Here is a 27,474-nt window from a genome sequence, read left to right as displayed (position 1 = left end):
TGATAGTTTAAAACTGTTTTTTTCCCTGAATCATTTGAGAATTAAGTTCCTAACAAGGCAGCTCATTACATCTGAATACTTTTAGTGTATATTTCCTACAAGAAAGGACCTCCTACATCACCACCACACAACCATCAAAATCAGGAAATTAACATGGATTCATTATTATGAATGCTCTGACTCCATCCAGATTTCTTTAATTGTTCCAATAATGTCCTTTGGAATAAAAAGACCCAGTTTAGAATTGTGCACTGCTAATTCATTTTTGCTTCTTTTTAGTTTCTTTCCATCTAGAATAGAGCCTTAGTCCTATTCTCAAACTTGAGCAAGTGTCAGAATCACATGGAGGACTTGTTAAACACAGACTGCTGGGCCCCAGAGTTTCTGATTCAGTAGGTCTGGGTTGGCTGAGAATTTGCGTTTCTATAAGTTCTTAGGAGAGGCAGATTCTGTTGGTCTGGGGACCACATTTTGGGAACTGCTGTTCTAGAACCTCCCCACATTAAAATCCTCCAGCCCTGACTGGTTCCCACGAGTTCACGAGGCAGTCAATAGGCTTGTGCATAAGGTGGAAAGTCAACACATGGTCTCGTCTTCTTAAAATTTAAAATAATGCTTCATACCATTAATAGGTACTTCTTTAAAAAAGGAATTACCAAACTTGGTTGTATTAGTTTCCACTTGCTGCTGTAACAAATCTCAAAAATTTGATGGCTTAAAACAATAAAAATGTATTATCTTAGAGTTCTGGAAATCAAAAATCTGAAATGGGTCTTAAATCTGAAATTGTGCTAAAATCAAGGTATCAGCAGGAGTTGTATTCTTTTTGGAGGCTTTAGAGGAGAATCCATTCCTTGTCATTTTTAGCTTCTACAGGCTGCCTGAGTTCCTTAGCTCATGGCCCGTTTCCATCTTCAAAGCAAACAATGCCCAGACAAGTCTTTCTCATGCTGCATCCCTCTGATACTGACTAACTCTCCTGCCTCCCTCTTTCACTTATAAGGACCCTTGTGATTACACTGGACCCAGGGGGATAATGCAGAATAACTACCTCACATCAAGGTCCTAAACATCTGCAAAGTCCCTTTGCCATGTAAGGTAACATATTCACAGGTTCTAGGCATTAGGATGTGGACATCTTTGGGGTCCATTTTTCTGCCTGCCACAGTGGTGAAAACCACTAGCTGTGTATCCAAACTCTGTTCTCTCCTGTGGGCACACAGCTAGACTAACATCTTCCAGCCCTTTTTATAGTTGGTTGAGGACACATGACTCAGATCCCTCCAAAGGAATGTGAATAGAAATGTGTGTTCCTTCCATGCCAGGTCCATGAGAACCTCCTTTGCATGCTCTGCATGTTCCCATTTTCTCTAGACCTTAGAGGATGGTGGAGCCTGTGTGCCTACATGATCAACAAGAGGGGAACTACCCACTGACCTGGATACCCATCCTGGACTGCTAAGGGTACAAGAATTAAATTTCTATAGCATAAAGACTACACTGTAGAGCCATTGTATTTTGAGTCTACTTGTTATAGAACTTAGTCCTAACTAATACACTAACAAATGAGCATATTTATTTATTTTACTTTATTATTTTTTATACAGCTGGTTCTTATTAGTTATCTATATTATACATATTAGTGTATATATGTCAATCCCAATCTCCCAGTTCATCCCACCACCAGAGAATATTTCTTGATTCTCAATGCCCATTTTTCATAAGACCTAACCTCCTATTTCCCTAAGAAGACTGAGGTCATCTGAAATAGGCAACCACAATTTTTCACCTCTCCCCTTCAAACATTTATTGTACAACAGGTACAGGGCAGGTACACTACTAAGATCAGTGATACCTGCTTTTTTTTTTTTTTTTATCTCTTTGAGCATACTTTACTCTCTTTATTGTTGCCTTTTCCAAACCAGGTCCCCTTCCTTCAACTCTACTCCCCTCCCCACCTTCTCAACTTTCTCCTCTCCACTGGCTCCCTAGCTTCCACTTTCAAACATGCTGGCTTTGACCCCAGTGTTAAGTCAGCCTTCCTTTACTCTGTTGTACCCTGACATACTTCTCTTTTCATGTGCTTCCTTGCACTGTCAGACTTCAGGGAAGAGTGGATGACAGCTGGGGCCTCACTTTTCTCCCGCTCTACACCTCTTTTCCACCATTCAATCAGGTTTCCACATCTGCTTATCTAACTGAAATTTCCTGAGCCCCTCCTTGGTGCTAGGGATGAGGCAAGAGTGAGAGGGCTGCTACCCTTATGCTGCTTCATTCCAGTATGTAAAACCATTAGATGGTCATGACAATGACAGGGAGACATGTAAGCAATGGTGGTAGAAACGATAGAAATCCAGAGGTAGGAGGGAGTGGAGACTGACCTGGTTTGGAGGCTCAGGGAAAGACAAAATGAAGAGACAGTGTTCAAGCTGACAGCTGAGGGCTGATGGCTAGTTTGAGTAGGTGTTAGCCAAGCAAAGGAGGAGGGAGAAATTTACAGGTAGAAGGACGCACAGCTGGAGAAAGACTGGCTTTGGAAGGCACCAGCAAGCACACATGGTAATTGGGGTCAAGAACGGGTGTGAAAGAGAGAAGGGGAATACTCTGGGGACGGGGCAGGGGGTGGGGGCTAGGAGTTGGTGGTGGGGTAAGGAGAGGAGTTGTTAGGGAGCAAGATGAGGCATGGGGGGTCTGGGGGGGCGCTCCTGAAGTCATAGCTCAGACCCCAATCCCTGCCGCTGCACTTTCGGAGCCTCCAGAAATGCGATCCAGGCCACCCTGCTCCCTGCTCCACAGCCCTAGGAAGCAGGGGACTCAGATTTTGACTAAAGGCCCATTCTAGCTTATCAAACCATGAGAGAAACCAAGAAGAACGATAGCTTGTTTTCCGATGATTTTTCCCCTGGCCGCCCTGCCTCCTGCAGAGGAGAGGGCCTGCGTGTGCGGGGCTGCTAGCCAGGAAGCCCTGGATCTGATTCACTCTCCTGAGGTCCCAAGCGCCAAGCTGTCCTGGGGCCGCCCCACAAAGATCCCAGATCTGGGAGTGAGGTGGACTGCGAGCACTGCAGAAGGAGCTCTTGGCACATAACGACTCCACCCATATCCTTCATTTAGAGACAGACAAACACTAGCATAATTTTTTTTTTTTTTTTTTTGGTACGCAGGCCTCTCACTGCTGTGGTCTCTCCCGTTGCGGAGCACAGGCTCCGGACGCGCAGGTCCAGCGGCCATGGCTCACGGACCCAGCCGCTCCGCGGCACGTGGGATCTTCCCGGACCGGGGCACGAGCCCGTGTCCCCTGCATCGGCAGGCGGACTCTCAACCACTGCGCCACCAGGGAAGCCCACTAGCATAGCTTTTAACAGCTCGAGGCCATGTCCCTGAGGATGACTACTCCAGCCCCCCTGAAGTTCCTGCCCGGGAAAACTCAAAAGAATGTTCTGTTTGTTCCAGCCAACACTTGAAGATAGGGTCCCTGTCTCCCAGTCTCTGTAGGAGGATAGGAGCCTAGCTTCCATAAACGTCAGTTAGCAAATCCCAGTGGCTTAATCACGCTTTTCGTTTGTTTCCATTTCCCTGACTCTGCTCCCACCCTTCCTCATTTCCTCCTCCCTCCTCCCTCATTCTCCCTTTAAAATGCCCAGTTTTACACAAATTGAAGTAGCGTTTAGTTTACACTGGACCCTCTTCCCATTGCCATAGTTATCGAATAAAATCTGTTCTTACTGCTTTGATTAGTATCTAGCTTTTTCTCTGACAGCTGGAAAGTGGTATTTCACCCACCTCCCCCATCACCACCAATTAGAATGGTGGCGGATCCTTTAAGTGAGATCTTAAATGAAGGTAGTTTAGACAAGATGAAGGTCTGAAACAGCAGCTCAGGGCTGCTATGGTGGCTCTGCAATCTTCAGGGACTCAGGCTCCCATTATCTTGTTACTCAGCCTTCCTTCCTGTGGGCCAAGGAGGCTACCCCAGATCCAGCCTGCATTCCAGTCAGCAGGACCTTTCTGGAGGAGCAGGATGTGACAAGCACAAGGGGAGATCAGCATTTGCCTTGAGGGAAGTCCTGGAAATGGGGTGGGGGCAGCCGTGACACCTGACAAATACCATTCTCACGTCAGAAGAAGAGCCAAATATGGGGATAACTAGCCCCCCCCTCCCATCCCACCTCACCTAGTACCTCTGAGGACACTGGGTGAAAGGGGACTTTGGTGGTAATTACTGGGGGAGAGTGAAGATGTAGCGCGTCCATCGTGAAGACATTTCATGAGGAAACCCAGTAACTGCCCTTGAAGCAAAATGGAATTTTTCAGTCTTGGTGTTCTTATTTTCTCCTGAGGTTGAGAACTGTTAGGTATGAGTGTGTGTGGGGGGGGAGATTGGGTGGGGGGAGGGTGGGAAAGCAGATGAACTTCCTATGTGAGGAGGTGGAGCCTGGCTGTGGACAGCACCACCACCACTCACCTCAGATTCCCCTGACTGAGTCAGAATGGCCATGGCCAGGGCTTCAGGCCTAGTTCCAAGTTGTAACAAGTGCTTCGGGCCGAGTCACCTCACTGATGCGAGCGTCTCTCTTCTTTTTAAGCAGAAAAACTAATTTCTCAGACAGAAATTTAGATAGAAACCTCAAATAGGTGATAGGGGAGCTTCTCAGGTAGAGAATAGAAAACTGGGGTGTTGCCCACTGGGTCAGATTCTTATGAAGGATTTGAATAACCTCCAAAGAGTTAGGTATGGCAGACACTCCTAGCTACTCAGAGGCACCCGGTGTAATCAGATCCCTCCCTGCAGTTTCTGGCAGGGCATGTGCCCAGCTTCCCTTCAAGCTTTTGGACAAAGGGATGTGAGCAGGATTGAAGGACGACTTTCAGGTAATGTCCTTAAAAAAAAAAAGCTTTCTAGCCCTCTGCTTCTTCTGCCCCTTCCACCTGGCTGGGAAAGGGGACAACTGAAGTGGCGCTGGAGTGACATCTTGGATCCACAGGTGGATCGTGTATCGATGATGGCAATGCCAACATTCCTGCCTCAGTACCCAGTGACCTTGTGGAGCGGTTCAGCTAGTGCTCTGTACCGTCTACCTGCCCATCTCTGTACTGTTACCTAAAAGAGAAACGGAGGCCTGTCTTGTTAAAGCCAATGTGTTTGGGGTCTTTTTGTACAAGTGGCTTAGCCAGTTGCCTAACTAGAAAACCAAGTCTAAAAGGAGCACTATTTGATACCCTCTACATTACTTACTCCAAGCCTTCAGCGACACTCAACTTATGAAAGACCATGTTGCTTATTGTGACACATGTCCCCATGTGGCTTTGGCCCACTTTTAAAGCTTCCTCAGTTCCACCCCAATGGAGAGATCTGTAGCCTGGCTGGATGAGAGTATCAGAAAAGTTGGTTTGTCCAATCAGTCAGATGCTAATTTATAAACTGACACAGAACCACCAAGCAAATTAGTAGAAAATATGATTTCTGTTCCTTTTTCTCCTTGCCTCGTTTCCTGCCAACTCCCACCTTTTCTTTATTCCTATCACTCTTCCCCACTTCTCTTTCCCCTTGGATTTTCTCTGGAGTGCCTAAATAAGTTGTTCAAACATGTGCCATTGCATGGGTCATCAATGATGGCTCATGGAAAAGTAGGAAGGCAAAGCATCCTGGACACAGCTGACTGCTGGCAACTCAAGCGCCAGGAGATGGTGAAACCACCTGAGAACTATCCACTGTAGCAGGGAATTTTCTTCTTGTTGATGCACTGCTCAGTTTCAGAAGGAAAACAGAAAGGGTGGAGAGTCACCTGCAAATAAAAAGCATCAGTAAAAATACTGATACGTAGAGTGTTCAATGAACCTTGTTTTCAAATTGAAAACTTAATAATTGTCACCATCTGTCAGGCGTAAGTCTAGGTGTCTCACATATATGATCTCTTAATTTTTACAGATCCACTCAAGGTAACCATTCTTATCCCCATTTTACGAATTAGAAAACTTGAGTTCAGATGAGTAAGGTTTGGGATTTGAACCCACCCTTTGACTCCCCCCCCCACCCCCGCCACCATATCACTCTGCCTCCCACTTTAGACAAGAAATATAAAGTGTTAAAAACTAGCCTTGGAAGATGTGATGTTTAATTTCATATGTCAGCTTGGCTGGGCCATGGTGCCTAGATATTTGGTTAAACATTATTTTAGATGTTTCTGTCAGAGTCTTTTTGGATGAGATTTACAAACTGATTGACTTTAATATGGGTGGGACTTGTCCAATCAGCTGAAGGCCTGTATGGTGCAGAAAGACTGACCTCCCCTGAGCTAGAAGGAATTGTGCCAGCTGTGAGCCTTTGGACTTGAACTGCAACATCAACTCTTCCCTGCAGCTCTCCAACCTGCTGGCCCACCCTGCAGGTTTTGGACTTGCCAGCCTCCGTAATTGCATGAGCCATTTCCTTAAAATCAATCACTCTCTTCTCCTTTTCTTCCTCCTCCCTCCTCCCCCTCCTCCTTCTCCCTCTCTTCCCTTTTTCTTCTTCTTCCTCTTCCCCTTCCTCTTCCCCTTCTTCTTCCTCTTCCCCTTCTTCTTCTTCTCCTCCTCCCCCTCCTCCTCCTTCTCCTCCTTCTTCTTCCTCTTCCTCTCTCTCTCTCTCTCATGCACGATAAGTAGATAGATAGATAGACAGACAGAGAGACACATGCTCTTTATTCTGTTTCTATGGAGAAGCCCAACTAATACGAGGAGGAGAGAGAATTATAAAATGGAGGGAAGAAAACAGAATCGGAGGCAGTGAAGGAAGTTGACTTACCGCTGTATGCTGCTCTGTATGCTGCTCTGAACTGCTTTCCTGCAAATTTCAGGGATTACTCTGGGGATGGCACAACCACACACATACTCAGGAGGTAAGTGAGCTAATCTAAAAAGGCTGAGGCCAGAGCAGAGTCCTCTCCTCGTTTATAACTATGCATCTGTGGCAGAGTTCCTCTTCCTGGCTTTGTAGGAGGACTACTATTCCCACTTTCCTTTGCAGTTAAGGGTGATCATGTGACTGAGTTCTGGCCAAGGAAATGTGGATGGTGTTATATAAGCTACTTCCTGGCTTGGCACATAAAAAATTCTATAATCTTCCAGCTCTCTCTTCCACTGTTCCCGAAACCTGGGAAGTTTATATTTCAAAACTAGTTGACTAGAAGATGTAGGAGGGCCACCAGCACCATATTAGACTTCGCATGAGCAAGAAATAGACCTTTAAGCACATTAACTCACTGAGATTTGGGGTTTATTTGTTCCCTTCTCTAGGCTACTCTGTCCTAAGGAAGGCAACATCCATTAGTCTCTGTCTTGCTTTTGCTCATTGTCACTTCCTCCAAGGCCTAGCACAATGCCTGGCACAGAGAAGACACTCAGTAAATACTTGTTGAATGAATGAATGAATGGTGTACTAGCTAACTATGGTTCTAAGATGCCGTTACAGAGATGCAAAAATCCAGCAGTGTAAATGACATACGTGTAACAGTCCAGAGGTAGGACTGGCTGTGCCATCTGCCTCTGGGCCAGATGACTGCTGCAGTCCCACCATGCCCCCAGGTGATGGGCAGGGGAAAGACAGGGCATTCCCAATCCTTACAAGGGCAAGGCTGCACACATTGCTTCCCCTCGCATCCCTTTGGCCAAAACTTAGTTGCAAGGGCACACCAAGCTGCAAGGAAAGGTAAGGTCAATTGAATGATCTGCCTGCAATTCTTCCTCTCCTCCCGGCTCTTGGCAATGTTCCCCAGGATGGAGAGTAATTCCCTACCCCATTGATTTTGGGCTTCGGCCAGAGGCATATGTGGCAGAAGCGACCGTATATCAGTTCTGAGCCAAGGCCTTCAATGGCCCCTTGTGTTTCTGTTCGCCCTACCGGCACAGCTGCCACCCTACATTGAGAAGAGCCTGCCCCAGGTAGCCATTGGTCCAGAGGATGAGAGACAAGTGGAGCAGCCCTAAATCAGTTCATAGCCTGAAGCAGAGCTGCCTCTGCTGATCTGAAAGAAAAATAAATGGCTTTTTTGGGAAACTGCTGAGATTTTGGGGTTGCTTATTACGCAGCATTAATGCAGCAGAAACCTAATGCTGTGGTCATGAACTCAGCCTTAACCGAAGAGTTCTACCATTAAATATGGGAAAATGAGCATTATTAGTGTACTATGACCATTCGGTGGGTATAAGAAGGACCCCTCCCTGGATGGAGCAGAAACAACCTGACCTGTGGGGGACTCCTTTATGAGTCCAGAGCATTGCCTAGCCAGCCTAGTTAGCATGAATATAATGTGAGGTGGCACGCTTTCCTGGGACTCTGTCATGGGTGGAGGCACTGAAGGTTGGCTAACCTGGGGCCAGTCACCTTGGTGAGAGCAGAAGGGGGCGTGGGGGTAGCAATTCTGTCTGGAGGCATCTTGGGAATAAAGTGCAAGTTGTGGTGATAATAGAAAACTCTGTCAAAACAAATGCAATAGTCACATTAACAAAAATAGTTTGGGAGGAGTTTTCCCCATGAGTCAAGAGGTGGTGCTAATAATAGAAGCCTGAAATAACTGTGTATATTACTATATTTGTTAATTCGTGTCTATCTGTTGCCAATACAGCTGTAGAGAATGATGCTATTCGTATCTGAATCCTATACGAGATTTACAATGCATGGAAAAGATAACTGATGCCTCTATCAGATCAATCAAAATTTACGTCTAAAATACATTTTCTCCATGGTGCCTCAGTGCCTCAATACTCACAGTTTGCGCCCTGGAAAGGTTTTTCAAAGGAAGCAGCTCTGTACTGCTCGCTGGTTATTCTGCCAACTAAGAATTGAGGTGTGCGTAATGGCATCAAATATTTTCTCCTTGGGAAACTGCTAGAGACCTGCAAGAGGTAAAAAGCTTTTGAAAGCATAGCAATTTGAATGTGACTATCCATTTTGAGGTGGATGAATTAATCCCTGATAAAGTATTGGCCGCTTACTGGAAAATGAGGAAAATAAAACATGGTTTAAAACATTTCTTCAAATGTGTATATATCCTACATTTTACCTAGATTTTTTCGGTGTTTATCTCCCGACATTTTATTGTGAAAATTTAAAAACACTTAACAAGTACGTTATGCCTTCCATCTAGATACAATGGTTGTTAATGTTCTACGATATTTGCGCTCTCTCCTTCTTCCCCACCCCCCAACCACACATACACCAAGACACATCAGTTTTGAAACTAAGTTGTCAGTATGACATCATGATTCTTAAATACTTCAGCATGAATCTCCTAAGAATTAGGACAATCACCTGTATAACCACAATGCCACTATCACACCTAAGAAAATTAACAATCACAACTAATATCCAAGCCATATTTAAATAAATAAATAAATATTTTTTTTTATACAGCAGGTTCTTATTAGTCATCCATTTTATACACATCAGTGTATACATGTCAATCCCAATCTCCCAATTCATCACACCACCACCACCACCACCCCCCGCCACTTTCCCCCCTTGGTGTCCATACATTTTTTCTCTACTCTGTGTCTCGATTTCTGCTCTGCAAACTGGTTCATCTGCACCATTTTCTAGGTTCCACATGTATGTGTTAATATACGATATTTGTTTTTCTCTTTCTGACTTACTTCACTCTGTATGACAGTCTCTAGATGCATCCACATCTCTACAAATGACCCAAGTTCGTTCCTTTTTATGGCTGAGTAATATTCCATTGCATATATGTACCACATCTTCTTTATCCATTTGTCTGTCAGTGGACACATATTTAAATATTTTTAATTGTCCCTTAAAGACTTCTATGCAGTTTCGCCTGTGATCTAATCAAGGTTTGTGGAGTCTATCTGGAGGTTAACCTAGAAAATCTCCCCCACCTTAACTTCTGTTTGGTTTTGACTTATGACATCGACTTTTGCAGAGTCCAGGCCAGGGGATTTATAGAGAGTTGCACATTCTTCATTTGTCTGATTGTTTCCTGACGGTGTTCTTTAACTTTTTCTTTTATGCCTGTATTACCCTTAAAATGGAAATTCAGTCTGGGGGCTTGATTAGTTTTGGGTTAAACGTCATTTGCAAGAATGCTTCAGAGGCATCTCATGAAGAGGTTCACATGTTGGGTTTTTCCACTACTAGTGATGCTAAAGGTGATGACTGGCTTGAGAAAGTGACTGCCGTACTTCCATGGAGAAGCACTTGCCTGGGAACAGAGACTGAAGCAAAGTTTACATGCTAGTGTTTTATGATGGGTACGATCCACGGGAGCCAAAAATGGGGAAAAAAATTAAGGCAGAAAAGGAGGGAAACGAATCAAAGGTCGTTCATTGCTGAGCTGGCAATGGCTTCATAAGCAGCCTGGCTGGTCACTTGGTCACGTATGACATCTTCAGAGTTGCCGTGTGACACTATTACATCCTGGAGGACTACTCCAGGATAAAGCCTGTGGGGTGTTGATGTATCTGTACTTCTGGACTGTGTTACTAGGTGCCTCTGGGCAGCCACTGGAAAAACCAGGGCCTCCGTGGGTCCTGCTGCCTTGGACCTGGCCATGGGAGTGGCTGCAGCTTCGGCCCTGGAAGGTGTAATGACAGCCTTGCCAAAGCAGAGACGTCTGTCATTGTAAGAGATGAGGTGACAAGGTGGAGGCTGAAGCTTTACAACCATCACTGGGGCCAGCTTCTCCAGCAATCAGGGCAAGTGGGTCCTGAGGGACAGGCAAGGCCAAATGCCTCTGTGGGGGTGGGTATACATTGCATCCGGTACCAAAGGAACATCTTTCCCTTTGAAATTAATAATGATCTGTGGAGTGGTACTTCGCCCCTGTGGGAATAACCTAGTGCCCAACCACCTTTCATGTAGTCATTGTAGTACCCATTTGATTATTCTTGCCTGTGCCAGTTATTATATTGGGAGATGCAAGATAAGGGGGCTCGTTGGACTCATTGCCGCTAGAGTGTTGTTTCTAGGCTCTTTCAGGAACACAACTAGGAGACCATATATACATATATATATATGGGGGAGTATGAATTGTATGAGTTCATATTGTCATGGCATTCAGCATAATTTTTTTTCTTAAATTCTCTTTTATTTTATTTTTTCCCTCTTATACTAGAAATTCCTTGTTCCCAATAATATTACTGTATGTACAGTCAGAGTAGATTGTTCAGGTTACCCCAAATAAGTTTCTTTTTCATTGTTGTTTGAATAACCAATTTCATATAGAATTGGCCCATTTGTTTCTTTTAAGGTCCAACTTTAGGGCGGCCATTTGTTTCTTTTAAGGTCCAACTTTAGGGCATTTTTCCTTTATGATTTACTCTTATTTCTGAATATGTAAGCTACATGGTTCAAAAACCAATACTGTATAAACACGTTTAGTCAGAGAAGTCTCACTGCCATGAATATCATGTCCACCCTGTTCCAAGCTACCCCTTATAGATAACCATTTTTATTAGTTTCTGGTTTCTCCTTTCCTATATGTTTTTTTTCAAAGATAAGAAAATACATATGTACATCTTAATTTCCGCTTCTTTCTTATACAAGATGTGGCACAGTATATATTGTCTTGCTTTTTTTCTCTTAATATATATCAAAGGACTCATTCCATATTTTAAGGTTCATAGATAACTTAAATGCTAAAGTTTACTAGCTGTTTACTATCTATCTATCTAGTCTATATCTCTCTATATATCTCAAGTGTATTAGTCAGAGTAGGCTAGTCAATGCTGCAGTAACAAATAAACCCCCAAATCTTAATGGCTTTACAAAGAAAGGTTGATTTCTTGCTTACATAAAGTCTTATGTGGGTTGGGCAATCTTCCTTTGTCTTGTAGCCACATGAGCTAAAACATGTGCCCGCATGGTAGCCAGGTTAGGTAGCCAGGCCTAGAAATAGCCCACACCACAGCCCAGTCACACGACCCCAAACTAACTACAAGGGAGGTTGAAAATGTGGTGTCAAGCTTCATAAAGAGGAAATAGAAATGGAATTTGGTGAATATATAGCATTGTCTCTCCCATGCCAGGCTTTATTTTATATTTATTCTCTCATATAAACCCACAACAGCTCTACAGTTTAGGTACTTTGGTTTTTCCCATCTTACATTTAAGGATGTTGAGGCTCCAAAGCCTTATGTGCCTGTCAAAATCACAATGTTCCTGTGTGTCAGAATTAGTTTCAAATCCTGGTGTATCTGCCTCCAAAGCCGGTACATTCCATGGCCAACCAGTATCGTCCACTGCAAAAAGCATGGCAAATCCATTTCATCCACACATAAATGCAAAATTTGGAGAAACAGAGGTTGGAGCAATTGGTACAGGACAATAAGTATTTATACTTAGGATTTATAAGCTATTTTCCTACAAAAGAGCTCAAGATAAAAGTTAAATCCCTGGATCAATAAAGACTAAAACATCACAGGACACAATGTTTTAGTAACAGTGGATGATAAAATAGCTTTATTTATTTATAATTTCTGAATCAAGAGCTAATTGTTATAGGAATTTTTAAAAATTTCCAAGTGAAACTGCAAACATTTTTTCTTCCTCTTTCTAAATAAAAGCATCATATATTCTTTGAATGAGAGAAATTATGACTCTTTCAAAACCATTTAGGGTAGTTTTGGGGAATTATCCCAAGTAATCTCCATGGATTTCAAAGTTGAAAAGCTTTTCCTTTAGAGGAGGAAATAAAACAAATGTGAAAAACCACTATGGCCATTTGGACAGTGCCTTTAGTTCCACATTAACACTTTTATTTAATGCCTAAGATTGGGTACAACAATATATGATTCCAATGTATGCTTTTAGTAAGTGATTACAGCAAAATGAACAACACTGGGAACTCTAAGTGATTTAAATGAAGGATTGGCCATCTATATGCAGAGACTGCAGATTCCGTGAAAAGATAAGGTGGTTCCACAGGGTGATTTTTTCTAGAACAAGGCAAAGCTCACCCTATCCTGTGAGTGTGAAACCAAATCATCCTGGCTGTTGATCCAGTACAGTTTTCACAATAATGCCCTGCAAGTCTCAACATCATATCAGTACCTTTCAAACATTTTGGACCCTGACCATGGTAAGAAACATCATTAACTATGTATACACACAGTGACTCACAGACACAGAAGATTTTTTTGAGATAAAATGTAGGCAGTACACTCTGATTGCCTCCTCTAGCCTACCCTACCCCCTACTCAAAATGCTGGCATGACCTGGGTTCACAACCTGTAGGAGTTGTGACCCACAGTTTGAAACCCCTGAGCTATTGCCTATTACTTTGGCTGGCCAATCAAACTAGGCTGTGTAGAACATTTCTTTTCTCTTTTTGTCTCACAGCTCCCAGAGGGAAGAGGGACCCAGTGCTTAGAGAGGGAACTATCACCTGGGAGTTAGTAACCAAATCCCAGAGCCTGGAGAAGTCAGCACCATTTGTGGAAGCTCCCACCTTTGCCAAGACATGACAAGACCCTACTACTTTAATACCATCCTCAAAATGTTGAGGTTCACTTAGCATGTTGTCCTTTTACTAGAAATGCCAGATTTAGCAAAACAAATTTTTTAAAAAAGGACACCCAGTTAAATTTGAATTTCAGATAAACAAGGAATAGTCTTTTTTACTGTAGGTATGTCTCATGCAGTAACAATTATTTTGTTTGTCTTTTTTTAGTGTAAGTATGTCTCATACAATAGCAATTATTCCTTGTTTGTCTTTTTTTAGTGTAAGTATGTCTTATGCAATAACAAATATTCCTTGTCTGAAGTTCAGATTTAACTGGGTGTCCAGTATTTCATCTGGCAACTCAACTGGTTGCACGCCCTGTCCCTTTACTTTGAAGGTCCTCAATCTGATGGATGGATCTAGGCTGGACAGGATGTCGGCACTGCTGCTGGGAGGAAGGGGGGACACCTAGTTCAGTCTCCTTCTGCTCCTCTCAATTTTCATCACTGGCTTCACACCCCGCAGCCCCCTGAAGGGTTCCCTCATCTGGAGGGCAGTGTATTTCAGTGGATTGGCAAGGTGGCACAAACCCTGCTCCTGCTGTGTCCACTTGACTCCTCGGTCCTCCTGGACTTTGGCATGCCAAACCTCTGGGATATATGCTGTCCCACTGCCACCTCTAGCTCAGTGGCAAAGGGACAGTCACCAGCCCTATCCAGCTGTTGAACAGAACCCCAGTCTCTCCTTCGTGTAGTCACTCCAGTCTCTGCAAGTGATCTGCTCAGTGAGGGAGAGCCCACTGGGAGGACAGGAACTCACTTCCTACTTCCCTCCTCCAGAGCCTACATCCCCAAGCCCCCTCTGCCTCCCCTTGCCCCCAATTCTATACATCCCAAAGGAGAGTCTTGCCTTTCCATCGAAGCACACTCTCTGTCCCACGTCGGCCAAGTCTATTCACCCCCTCAGAATTAGGAACACCGGACTTGGTTTTTCTTCTCAGTTCCCCTTCCCCACCCCCCGGCAGAAAATTGGTTAGTTAGAAATGGCTTACAAATGGATGGTTTAGTGAAGTGATTTGATCTTCCCTGCCTCCCTGCTGTTCCCAGTGGTTCCCTTAATGTTTGATGAACAAGAAGGACAAATGTCACCTCCTGGTCAAAGCTTCAGGTTGAGTTCTGAGCTCTGGGGCTTTGCAGGGCCTCCCTCCATGGCCTGGGTTGTGTTGTGAGGCTGCTGACCTGTCTGTTTCTTCAATGGACTGTGAGCAGCCCGAGGACAGGGGCTCCACATTTGTGTATGGGCCATAGTCCTTGGTATACCTTCTGTTTGCTTTCATCAAACTTCTTCAGTGAACACGCCTTCTTCCCTCTGACTACCAAGACCCAGCGAGACCTGCTGCCCAGGTCACAATTCCTTCGGGGCCTTCTCGCCCTTTGTTAGCACTTACTCATTCAGACCTTTCTGCCAGGGCCATCTGGGTCTTCCAAAGTGGCATTAAAATAAATAAATAAATAAAGGATTCATCGCTAATGTGTAAATGATTGTCATTGGGATACATTTGAAAGTTTGTATTTTAAAGAAACTGACAGGTATTATTAAGCTCCGCTCTATGTGCCTCACATTGTTAGTGTCACGTAAGGTTAAGACAGAAGTTCCTGCATTCAAGAGTCACACTGGAAGACAAGATTTAAATACATAAAAGCCCATTTTAAAATGACCCAAAGAGACTAGTGGGTAATAAAATGCATTTCAAGTGGCTTATAAAGGTCGTCTAATGACACTGTGTTGCATCATCTGTGGAGGACTCGATAAGGTTATTCCTGAGGTTTCTTTATTTGTTCCAAATAAATCACCAAGCGGATCTTTCAAATTTTATAATGTATAGTAAAGTAACATGCTATGGTACTCACTGCGTGCCAGGCACCATTGCTGGCAACTCCTTCAATCCTTACAAGAAAACCACGAGGTGGTCATTATTCATTTCCCATTTGGCAGGTGGGGGGAACTTAGGCATTGAGAGGTTGAAGAATTGCCCACGGCACAGAGCTTTGTGGTGGAGCTGGAAGTTGAATCCAAGGCGTGAGGACCTTGAGTGTGAACATAATGGCTGTGCCACGCATGGCGTCTCTCTACGCAGACCTAAACTTGCGCTTTCCCATACTTTTCAGATGGTACTTCCTTACTTTTGAACTGGGAACACCATGTATCATTCTTGGAATGCCTATTCTATTTTCCGTTACCCCACAAACTTGGCCCTCTTTGTTGAAACCTGTACAACCTGCAACCAAGTTTCTAACATTTTCTTGGCTGTATCTCTTCTCTAGGGATTTGGTTGAGTGGCATCTATAAATTTCATTCAGATTTGAGCCCAAAGTCCTGCCTCATCCACTACACCACATTTCTTCTTTTTCTCAAAATGTATCGGGTTAAATCTTCAACATTTTGTATTTTTCTTTTCTACCTTTCTTAATTTCGATTCCACAGCCTCCCTGGGAGGATTTCCATGCTAAAGGGCTTCACTGAAACTTTGATTTCTTCCATGGCTTCTCACAATCCACCGGAGTCTCTCGAGATACTGCTGGGTGTGAGGTGGAACTGAGGGATGAGGAAAGGAGTGAGACTAGGGACAGCTGTACCACAATGAATTCCAATACAAGGCAAAGAAGAATCAGCGCTGACAGCTACTGAAGGTTTCAAGGAGGGAGTGGCATTTGAGCTGGTAATAGAGGACTTCTGAGGACTTTGGTGGGTGGAGGAGGAAGAGGTGGCACCCCAAGCTGAGGGAGGGGAGATGAATCTGGAGTCTCTGTGCTCCTCAGACCAGCCATCCCTGATCTCTTCCCTGGAGCAAACCGCCTCTGGTTTTTCAGGTACTGACAAAGCCCAGAAAAAAAAAGTAAATCAAATGTTTTACTTGAAATCTTCTCCTCGCTCTGGGTTGCAGCTGCGTAATGCGATCCATTTCATACATCACACCCAATTCTCTACTGAAATTCCAATTATTTTTCGCCCACTCAAGAAGGCATGTCAGAATGCAAGTTTAATATTCCCCGAGATGTGACCTCAAATGGGTCTGATTTTATTTAAAAGTAGCAATTATCTGAAAAGCTCAGCCCTTTAACAGTTACCAGGAGTGAATCAGTGCATGACACAATGCAGAGGTGATTGCCACACAGCAGTGAGATAACTGGGAGGTGGCAGACAGAAGAAGGAGTGGATTAACTCCAAGAAACTGGTGGCTCCTTAAAAATTTTTTTTACTTTGCCATGAACAGTTTCCAGATGATACCTAATGAGTGTTTGCTAGGGGTGTTGGATTACTTTTAATTTCTGTTCTTCCATTATTCTGGAGGAGTCTGTATTGGTTTGGGGGTGGGGGGTAGGGCATGTAAGAATCACACCTTTGTTCCCAAACAAGGTGGAAAACAGTGAATCACACACCTAGCAAAAGATCAGAGATGGTATTATTTTTTTAGCATAAAAAAATTTTATTAGAATGGTTCAAATATGGTTGTAATAGTTTCAAGATGGAAAATGCTATGATTTCCTGACTGCTAGTGTATATTTCCTCATGACACAGAATTTTTTTTTTTATACAGCAGGTTCTTATTAGTCATCCATTTTATACACATCAGTGTATACATGTCAATCCCAATCTCCCAATTCATCACACCACAACCCCCTCCCCCTGCTGCTTTCCCCCCTTGGTGTCCATACGTTTGTTCTCTACATCTGTGTCTCAACTGCTTCCCTGCAAACCAGTTCATCTGTACCATTTTTCTGGGTTCCACATATATGCGTTAATATACGGTATTTCTTTTTCTCTTTCTGACTTACTTCACTCTGTATGACAGTCTCTAGATCCATCCAGGTCTCTACAAATGACCCAATTTCATTCCTTTTATGGCTGAGTAATATTCCATTGTATATGTCTACCATATCTTCTTTATCCAGTCATCTGTCGATGGGCATTTAGGTTGCTTCCATGAGCTGGCTATTGTAAATAGTGCTGCAATGAACATTGGGGTGCATGTGTCTTTTTGAATTATGGTTTTCTCAGGGTATATGCACAGTAGTGGGATTGCTGGGTCGTATGACAGTTCTATTTTTAGTTTTTTAAGGAAGCTCCATACTATTCTCCATAGTGGCTGTATCAATTTACATTCCCACCAACAGTGCAAGGGGGTTCCCTTTTCTCCACACCCTCTCCAGCATTTGTTTTTTGTAGATTTTCTGATGATGCCCATTCTAACTGGTGTGAGGTGATACCTCATTGTAGTTTTGATTTGCATTTCTCTAATAATTAGTGACGTTGAGCAGCTTTTCATGTGCTTCTTGGCCATCTTTATGTCTTCTTTGGAGAAATGTCTATTTAGGTCTTCTGCCCATTTTTGGATTGGGTTGTTTGTTTTCTTAATATTGAGCTGCATGAGCTGTTTATATATTTTGGAGATCAATCCTTTGTCCGTTGATTCGTTTGCAAATATTTTCCCCCATTCTGAGGGTTGTCTTTTCGTTTTGTTTATGGTTTCCTTTGCTGTGCAAAAGCTTTTAAGTTTCATTAGGTCCCATTTGTTTATTTTTGTTTTTATTTCCATTACTCTAGGAGGTGGATCAAAAAAGATGTTGCTGTGATGTATGTTAAAGAGTGTTTTTCTTCCTATGTTTTCCTCTAAGAGTTTTATACTGTCCGGTCTTACATTTAGGTCTCTAATCCATTTTGAGTTTATTTTTGTGTATGGTGTTAGGGAGTGTTCTAATTTCATTCTTTTACATGTAGCTGTCCAGTTTTCCCAACACCACTTATTGAAGAGACTGTCTTTTCTCCATTGTGTATCCTTGCCTCCTTTGTCAGACTGGTTGACCATGGGTGTGTGGGTTTATCTCTGGGCTTTCTATCTTGTTCCATTGATCTATATTTCTGTTTTCATGCCAGTACCATATTGTCTTGACAACTGTAGCTTTGTAGTATAGTATGAAGTCAGGGAGTCTGATTCCTCCAGCTCCGCTTCTTTCCCTCAAGACCACTTTGGCTATTCAGGGTCTTTTGTGTATCCATACAAATTTTAAGATTTTTTGTTCTAGTTCTGTAAAAAATGCCATTGGTAATTTGATAGGGAGTGCATTGAATCTGTAGATTGCTTTGGGTAGTATAGTCATTTTCACAATACTGATTCTTCTAATCCAAGAACATGGTATATCTCTCCATCTGTTGGTATCATCTTTAATGTCTTTCATCAGTGTCTTAGAGTTTTCTGCATACAGGCCTTTTGTCTCCCTGGGTAGGTTTATTCTTAGGTATTTTACTCTTTTTGTTGCAGTGGTAAATAGGAGTGTTTCCTTAATTACTCTTTCAGATTTTTCATCATTAGTATATAGGAATGCAAGACATTTCTGTGCATTAATTTTGTATCCTGCAACTTTACCAAATTCATTGATTAGCTCTAGTAGTTTTCTGGTGGCATCTTTAGGATTCTGTATGTATAGTATCATGTCATCTGCAAACAGTGACAGTTTTACTTCTTCTTTTCCAATTTGTATTCTTTTTATTTCTTTTTTTCTCTGATTACCATGGCTAGGACTTCCAAAACTATGTTGAATAATAGTGGTGAGAGTGGACATCCTTCTCTCGTTCCTGATCTTAGAGGAAATGCTTTCAGTGTTTCACCATTGAGAATGATGTTTGCTGTGGGTTTGTCATATATGGCCTTTATTATGTTGAGGTAGGTTCCCTCTATACCCACTTTCTGGAGAGTTTTATCATAAATGGGTGTTGAATTTTGTCAAAAGCTTTTTCGACATCTATTGAGAAGATCATATGGTTTTTATTTTTCAATTTGTTAATACGGTGTATCACATTGATTGATTTTTGTATATTGAAGAATCCTTGCATCCCCGGGAAAAATCCCACTTGATCATGGTGTATGATCCTTTTAATATGTTGTTGGATTCTGTTTGCTAGTATTTTGTTGAGGATTTTTGCATCTATATTCATCAGTGATATTAGTCTCTAATTTTCTTTTTTTGTAGTATCTTTGTCTGGTTTTGGTATCAGGGTGATGGTGGCCTCATAGAATAAGTTTGGGAGTGTTCCTTCCTCTGCAATTTTTTGGAAGAGTTTGAGAAGGATGGGTGTTAGCTCTTCTCTTAATGTTTGATAGAATTCACCTGTGAAGCCATGTGGTCCTGGACTTTTGTTTGTTGGAAGATTTTTAATCACAGTTTCAATTTCATTACTTGCAATTGGTCTGTTAATATTTTTTATTTCTTCCTGGTTCAGTCTTGGAAGGTTATACCTTTCTAAGAATTTGTCCATTTCTTCCAGGTTGTCCATTTTATTGGCATAGAGTTGCTTGTAGTAGTCTCTTAGGATGCTTTGTATTTCTGCGGTGTCTGTTGTAACTTCTCCTTTTTCATTTCTAATTTTATTGATTTGAGTCCTCTCTCTCTTTTTCTTGATGATTCTGGCTAATGGTTTATCAATTTTGTTTATCTTCTCAAAGAACCAGCTTTTACTTTTATTGATCTTTGCTACTGTTTTCTTTGTTTCTGTTTCATTTATTTCTGCTCTAATGTTTATGATCTCTTTCCTTCTGCTAATTTTGGGTTTTGTTTGTTCTTCTTTCTCTAGTTCCTTTAGGTGTGAGGTTAGGTTGTTTATTTGAGATTTTTCTTGTTTCTTGAGGTAGGCTTGTATAGCTATAAACTTCCCTCTTAGAACTGCTTTTGCTGCATCCCATAGGTTTTGGATCATCATTTTGTTTGTTTGTTTGTTTTGCGGTATGCGGGCCTCTCACTGCTGTGGCCTCTCCCGTTGCAGAGCACAGGCTCAGGACGCGCAGGCTCAGCGGGCATGGCTTACGGGCCTAGCTGCTCCGTGGCATGTGGGATCTTCCCGGACTGGGGCACAAACCTGTGTCCCCTGCATTGGCAGGCGGACTCTCAACCACTGTGCCACCAGGGAAGCCCTGGATCGTCGTATTTTCATTCTCATTTGTCTCTAGGTATTTTTTGATTTCCTCTTTGATTTCTTCAGTGGTCTCTTGGTTATTTAGTAATGTATTGTTTAGCCTCCATGTGTTTGTGTTTTTTACGGTTTTTTCCCTGTAATTAATTTCTAATCTTATAGTGTTGTGGTCAGAAAAGACGCTGGATAGGATTTCAATTTTCTTAAATTTACTGAGGCTTGATTTGTGACCCAAGATGTGATCTATCCTGGAGAATGTTCTGTGCGCACTTCAGAAGAAAGTGTAATCTACTGTTTTTGGATGGAATGTCCTATAAATATCAATTAAATCTATCTGGTCTATTGTGTCATTTAAAGCTTGTGTTTCCTTATTTATTTTCATTTTGGACGATCTGTGCATTGGTGTAAGTGAGGTGTTAAAGTCCCCCGGTTATTGTGTTACTGTCGATTTCCTCTTTTAGAGCTGTTAGCAGTTGCCTTATGTATTGAGGTGCTTCTATGTTGGGTGCATATATAATTGTTATATCTTCTTCTTGGATTGATCCCTTGATCATTATGTAATGTCCTTCCTGTAACATTCTTTATTTTAAAGTCTATTTTATCAGATATGAGTATTGCTACTCCAGCTTTCTTTTGATTTCCATTTGCATGGAATATCTATTTCCATCCCCTCAGTTTCAGTTTGTATGTGTCCTTAGGTCTGAAGTGGGTCTCTTGTAGACAGCATATATATGGGTCTTGTTTTTGTATCCATTAAGCAAGCCTGTGTCTTTTGGTTGGGGCTTTTAATCCATTCACGTTTAAGGTAATCATTGATATGTATGTTCCTATTACCACTTTCTTAATTGTTTTGGGTTTGTTTTTGTAGGTCCTTTTCTTCTTGTTTTTCCCACTTAGAGAAGTTCCTTTAGCATTTGTTGTAGAGCTGGTTTGTTGTAGACCTGGTGCTGAATTCTCTTAGCTTTTGCTTGTCTGTAAAGCTTTTGATTTCTCCATCGAATCTGAATGAGATCATTGCCAGGTAGAGTAATCTTGGTTGTAGGGTCTTCCCTTTCATCACTTTAAGTATACCATGCCACTCCCTTCTGACTTGTAGAGTTTCTGCTGAGAAATCATCGGTTAACCTTATGGGAGTTCCCTTGTATGTTATTTTTCGTTTTTCCCTTGCTGCTTTCAATAATTTTTCTTTGTCTTTAATTTTTGCCAATTTGATTACTATGTGTCTCAGAGTGTTTCTCCTTGGGTTTATCCTGTATGGGACTCTCTGCACTTCCTGGACTTGGGTGGCTATTTCCTTTCCCACGTTAGAGAAGTTTTCAACTATAATCTCTTCAAATATTTTCTTGGGTCCTTCCTCTCTCTCTTCTCCTTCTGGGACCCCTATAATGTGAATGTTTTTGCATTTATTGTTGTCCCAGATGTCTCTTAGGCTGTCTTCATTTCTTTTCATTCTGTTTTCTTTATTCTGTTCCCCAGCAGTGAATTCCATCATTATATCTTCCAGGTCACTTATCCGTTCTTCTGCCTCAGTTATTCTGCTATTGATTCCTTCTAGTGTATTTTTCATTTCAGTTATTGTATTGTTCATCTCTGTTCTTTAATTCTTCTAGATCTTTGTTAAACATTTCTTGCATCTTCTCCATCTTTGCCTCCAATATTTTTCCGAGGTCGTGGATCATCTTCACTATCATTATTCTAAATTCTTTTTCTGGAAGGTTGACTATCTCCACTTCATTTAGTTGTTTTTCTGGGGTTTTATCTTGTTCCTTCATCTGGTACATAGCCCTCTGCCTTTTCATCTGGTCTATCTTTCTGTGAATGCGGTTTTTGTTCCACAGGCTGCAGGACTGTAGTTCTTCTTGCTTCTCATGACTCAGAATTTTGATGGCTCTCTCTTGCCTGTTTTAGCATGTAGATATCTATATTTCTCATCCTATTAATTACTTAGACCTCCTTCACTGACTTCCATCCCCAACTTAAATATTTCTCTTTCATTCTGTCTCCCATCTCAGCCTCTTTGTTTTGTTAGGTCCAGTTATGTTATTGTCCCTCACATGCTTTTGCTTGCTCTTTTCTGCTGTTTTTTCTTAAATACTAAAAAGGCCTAATATCAGAGATGGTACTTTCAAAGACTAATGTATGTGTTTCTCTTTTTATGATTAATAAAGACTATTACTGACAATTATTTAAAATGTTTCTAACAATTAAAAATAGTTGTTCTGGTTTAAAACCTATTTCAAAAAAGATAAAGGAATTATGAAAAGGTTATAATTTTGGTTTAGGGGTAATAGTTGTAATTGTTTTTTCCCCAAAGTACTTTTCAACTGCTCCTGCACAAGGAAATGCTTTAAAGGATTTGATGGGGGTGTGTGAAACCTGGTCTCTGCAATCAGGACAAGCATCCAAGCTCCTGGCACCAGGCCCAGCTTAGATGATAAGGGTTAGAAATATTCCTATTTGAGCTTGGTTCTACTTGAAGTAAGGGAGGATTTATGACACCTAAACCAGGGGTTCCTCTCTCCTGGTTCCCTTCAAGACCTTGCTGGTGAGCCACCTACCCTCAGGAAGTATTCCTAATTTAAGCTTACATCCCTCTAAACACTTCTTTATTCTTTACACCAGCACTTCTGCATATCTTCAGTGTTTTACTTGTAAGCTTCTTTGTTCTTTCTTGAGAACCAGTCTCCTCTCTCCCTGTGAACTGATACATCCTGAAGGCAAAAGACACTTTTATTTCAGAGTGTTCTCACTTGACTGCCCCTTCTCCCTCTCCACCCCTCTCCCCACCACTCCCCACCAGTGGAGGCCCGTACAGGAAAACCTCAGCTTCCTGGCATCAGTATCTGAGGTTTCAAATATTCACTAGGTAACTGGACAACCCCTGCTGATGGAGCTGGTCTAAGGGAATACTGACCTGAGAAAAATGCTTCTGGTTTAAATGCAAATTCAGATTTAAAACCAACCAACCAACCAACCAACCAACCAACCAACCCACCACCCAGTGACAATTAGAACTTATAATATTGTTAAAGAAAGGTGTTTGAGAGCAGACTGGCTTTCTCTATGACATGATAGCACTTTGAGAGCCCTGAAAAAGGGAGAGGCCAGGTGAGAAACGGAAGCAGCTTCCTAAGGGAGGGGATGCTGAGGGCTTTCTCTGTTCTCAGATGGAGAGGGCATTGAGGGGTTCTCCCCTGAAAGCGCAAAGCTACTAGCACCCTGGCACTTTCTGATTGCTATCTGGAAACTTCTAAACACAATAAATATTTACATAGCTCTTTTCAGTTTTAAAAGGGTTCTCACAGTCTTGGTTTCATTTGATCCTCATGAATGCCTTGCCAGGAATGAAGGATAGATTTTACAACCTGAGGCTTGGGAAAGGAAATCGAATCTCCTGAGTCCACTGAAATCAGAGGAGCCAGAATCTGAGCTGGCAGGTAAATGTTTATTGAATTGAACAAATTCAGAAATATATGAGTATGATAAGGTAAACAGGGTCTCTTCCTTTCAGAAGCTCATAATCTAGTTGGGGAGGAATGCCCCAAATTAACATAATTAAAATAATACTAGGATTAAATAAGACCAGACACAAGATAGTAAGTTCATCCTTCATTGTGAAATGAAGCAAGAAAGTGCTATGATTTTAAGTGTACTTAAATAGCTTTCATCCCATGATTGAACTGAAATTCCCAAGTGTCCTCCATCCACCACCCCACCTTCATCCTAAGTCTCTGCTTAATATTCTGAGTTTCACGCAGATTCCTTACAGCATCTACACAGTCTTCAGCTTTATACCTTAGCTCTGGAGATGTCTGGGCTTGTCACATCCTCTTCAGTTCCATATTTGCAGTGCAACTCCGGGCCCCCACACCCAATTATTAATTTATTTATTTACTTTTAGCCACAAGGAACATAAAAAAGGGAGTGGGGGTTATCTGTCTTCAGTGTTCCAGAAAGTCCACCCTCACCTCCTGGAAGTGCAGAAGGGAGCAGATTTTAGAAAATGGTATAATGACCAATAAATCACACATGAAGAGAGACCTATAGGCAGAGGGCATTTCAGGAAGGAAAACCAACCAGGCCAAGGACAGAGTGAGTGAGAAGACAAGGGGAAAGTCAGAACATGCCTATAGTCAGGACTGTCTCCACCTGACACAGAAGAAACATGGTGTGATGATTATGTGCATACTAAGAGTAGGGATAAAGATCATTTAAAATTGGGATTTCCCCACATCTAGGAGGGCACTGGCCCATATCCACTGCTTTCCAGAAAACACAAATTCCTCCCAAATACCTCTTTCTTCATCTGGGGATTCTGTAGGCTTCTATGTGGAGGCTGTGGTCCAGTCTCTTTATTCATTCCTTATATCACACTGGGAAAAACAGATACTACACAGTGGAAACAAGTTAAATATCCATCAACCAATGAATGAATAAACCACGTACATACAGTGGAATGTTATTCAGCTACAAAAAGGAACGAAGTGCTAATACATACTATAACATGGATGAACCTTAAAAACTATGCTAAGTGAAAGAAGCCAGACACATAATGTCTTATGCCATTCATATGAAATGTCCAGAACAGGCCAACTGGTAGAGACGTAAAGTAGATCAATAGTTGCCAGGGGTGAGGGAGGCAGAAATGGGGAGTGACTGCTAATGGACATGGGGTTTCTTTCAAAGGTGATGAAAGTGTTCTGGATTAGTGGTGATGGTTGTATAACTCTGTCAGTATACCAAAAACCACTAAACCATACACTTTGGAAAGATGCAAAAAAAAAAAAAAAAAAACCAGGTGTACAATGTTAGAGTTTTAGTTATCAGGTTAATACAATTTACTATTAACTAAATTGTATTAACTTGATATTTGCCTGGGAACATTAGAAACATCAAAAATAGAATAAGCATAACTAAAAAACTATTCACAAAACATGAAAAATGGCAAAGAAACAAAGACATAAAAATGAGGGAGGTGGAAGATAGTCAAATGAGTCCCAACATATACAAAATGGGTATTCCTAAGATGAGAACAGAACAAATGAAACAGAAAGAAACAGTAAAGAAGTACTAGCCTGAAACTTTTCTGAATTAATCGTAAGAAGAGTAACCGACATTTACTGAGCACTTACTATATAGGTTGGGCATAGTTTGAAGAACTTGACATGCACGATCTCATTGAATGCTCACGATAATTGAATAACATTAGGTAGTGTTATCATCCCCACTGTATTCATGAGAAAACTAAGGCACAGAGAGGGTTAGTAACTTGCTAAAGGAAATCCTGCAGTAAGTGGCATAACTGAAATAAAATAAAACTCGTACCTGCAGATTTAAAGGGTGTAATGTGTCCAAGAAAAACTGGTATAACTAAGTCATTCTGGTTAAGTGTACTGCACTTCATAGATAATGGAAAACCTACATGGGCAACAGACTGAAAACTCTATTTCTCCCAAAGGGAAACATCAAGTGGCTTCAGATTGCTCCTTAGCATCAACTCATGTCAGAAGGTCAGAAGGTTGAGCAGGGCCAACAAATCTTGAGCAAGTGTCCTCCAAGACTTTTGTCCTTTAAGTAGAAAATTTGAAACTATCGCCATTCATGCTTGAGCTTTGCTACCTGAGAGAAACTTACTCTGAATTCAGCAAATCTCAGGAAGGAGCTGGCTGGCCAGGCTTGAGTCCTGTGTGACCCAATTCCTATGGTCACAGTATGAGCTGTACTGACTGGCCCAGGTTGGGAAGAGACAGAGAGAAGCGCAGAGTCATGAAATAATTGGGAGATGAACTTTGAGGGGTGTGCTGATTGATTGGATGTGGGAACTTTGTGGAGGACTTGGATTTCTGGCACAAGCGTTTGGCTGGTTGATGGAGCTACTCACTGAGAAGGGGAATGCTGGGAGAGGAGCTGGGAGGAATACTATGAGTTCAGTTTTGGACACTTGAATTAGAGCTACCTGTGAGGGGACCAAGTTGAGATATCAAGCACACGGCTGGATATATGGGCCTGGAGGATGGAGGAGAAGGGACCTGGGGGGCTTATTTGGGTGTCTCTGACACAGAGTTGATAACGGAAGCCACGTGACTTCTGTGGGATTGTAAGCAGTTTTTGGCAGGAAAGAGCTCTTTGCAGGAAACAGCTCTCTGCGGGAGGCCCCTTTTGTCTTGACACTAATGTTAAACCTGTCATCCCCATGCTCTACTCATCTCTGGCCCTAGCACACCTTTCAAACCTTTTGATCACATAATACCTTGCCTAACATGTGGGTTCTTTCTGTAGATCAAAGAAGTAGAAGTGAAGAATAAGTAACCGATGACCAGATCTCTTCCCTAGCTTCCCCTTCAGTAACCTCGTGAACAAACTGTGTGAACAAGATAGCAACTAAAGAAAAATCACAGGAAGTCGACAAACATGCACACAGTGGGGAATCGCCGATTCTGACCCCCTGTTTCAGTGGTTAACTGAGATTACTTCCTTTTTTCCCTTTAAAAACTTTCATGGCTGAGCAGGATCTTCAGAGATGGCTTTGGGGGAAAACTGAGTCCACCATCTCCCCAGATTGCCGGCACTCGGATTAAAAGTAACTTTCCTTTTTACCAACATTTGTCTCTCTTGAGTACTGATTTTTGAGCGGTGAGCAGCCAGACCTGAGTTTGGTAACAGGATCATCTAAAGAGAAAGTGTTGGGTAGAGAATAAGAGGGAGGAGGAAGAAGCTAGTCAGGAAGGCTGAGAAGGAGTGGTCAGAGAGGGAGGAGGGCACCCAGGAAGAGTGTGGTGGCATGGGAGTCAAGGGGGAAGAGTGTTGGAAGGAGAGGTGCACAGTCAGAGGTGCAGATGAGTGGGTCAGAAGTTGCTAAGAGGTACAATAAGATAAAAGGAGAAAATGAATATGGTTGTTTCCTTATGGGTCAGAATTCTAAAATACATTCCAGAATAAAAGAACATGTGACAAATAGCAAATATACAAACTGACTTTTGTATCTATCTGACTTTGGACTAAAATCAGTACAAGGAACACTTGAAAAGGTAAGGAGGAGCCCATTAAATTATAAAAGAGTATCTAGCTT

The sequence above is a fragment of the Leucopleurus acutus genome (genome assembly GCF_964270905.1).
Source record: "Leucopleurus acutus genome assembly, chromosome: 3".
In the NCBI taxonomy this organism is placed as follows: Eukaryota; Metazoa; Chordata; class Mammalia; order Artiodactyla; family Delphinidae; genus Leucopleurus; species Leucopleurus acutus.
This window is presented reverse-complemented; position numbering follows the sequence as displayed.